The following is a 1,029-nucleotide window of genomic DNA, read 5'->3' as shown; positions in this document are numbered from 1 at the left end:
CTTACTATACCTGAGCCCATCACTGTAGCCACTGTGTCAGTCCATCTTGGTGAGGGACTTCCCCTCTTTCGTTGACCCTGCACTTTACCAAGCATGACATCATTTTCCACAGAATGGTCCTTTCTGACCACATGACCAAAGTAGCTGAGATGGTCTGGCCCATTCTTGCCTTCAGTGACCATTCCAGCTGCACTTTGTTGAGGACATATTTGTTCTTTTAGCAGTCCATGATACTTTACACCTCAGTACACTCACATATGAGCAGCATTAAAAGTCCTGATGGAAACCAAGCCAAACCCACAGTAGTGATGCTATAGATAGAGTAGAACTGCTCCAGGCTTCCAACCTGTAAATCTTTCTGGAAGCAGACTGCCACATCTTTGTCCTGTGGAAAAGCTATTGGATTTGAACTGCCAAACTTTTAGTTGGTAGCTGAGCACTTTAACCATTGTGCCATCAGGGCTCCTATCAAAAGGCCTAATAGGAGTTCAAAATCAAAATTACTGCCTTTTCACCTGCAGAGGCTTTCTTTACAGAATGTGCCCCTTTCTCTCTTTCTGTTTCTCAAAGATTTTATGCCCTCCCTAGTTTTTATTTTCAACCTCTGTCGTTTTTCATGCTGTTCTCTTCTTCCTTTATCTATTCTAACTTAGTCTTTTAAAATACAAATATGATCTTAAAAAAAAAAAACCCAACAAAACCCATACCCACTGTCATCGAGTTGATTCGATTCATAGTGACCCCTCCTGGGTTTTCGAGGTGGTATCTGTACAGAAGTATATTGCCCAGTCTTCCTTCCGAGGAGTGGCTGGTGGGATTGAACTGCCAGCCTTCTGGTTCGCAGTCAAGTGCCTTAGGCACTATGCCACCAGAGCTCAAAAATCAAAGCCAGAAGAAAAACAAAGTAGGAGGTCTCACATTGCCGGATCACAAAACCTACTATACAGCCACAGTAGTCAAAACTGCCTGGTATTGGTTCAATGACAGATACATAGACCAATGGAATAGAATTGAGAACCCAGGTATAGA

This window comes from Orycteropus afer, unplaced genomic scaffold (genome assembly GCF_000298275.1).
Source record: "Orycteropus afer afer isolate SDZICR_OR568_19922 unplaced genomic scaffold, OryAfe1.0 scaffold00016, whole genome shotgun sequence".
In the NCBI taxonomy this organism is placed as follows: domain Eukaryota; kingdom Metazoa; phylum Chordata; class Mammalia; order Tubulidentata; family Orycteropodidae; genus Orycteropus; species Orycteropus afer.
The sequence above is the reverse complement of the archived record's forward strand: the minus strand, read 5'-3'. Positions refer to the sequence as shown.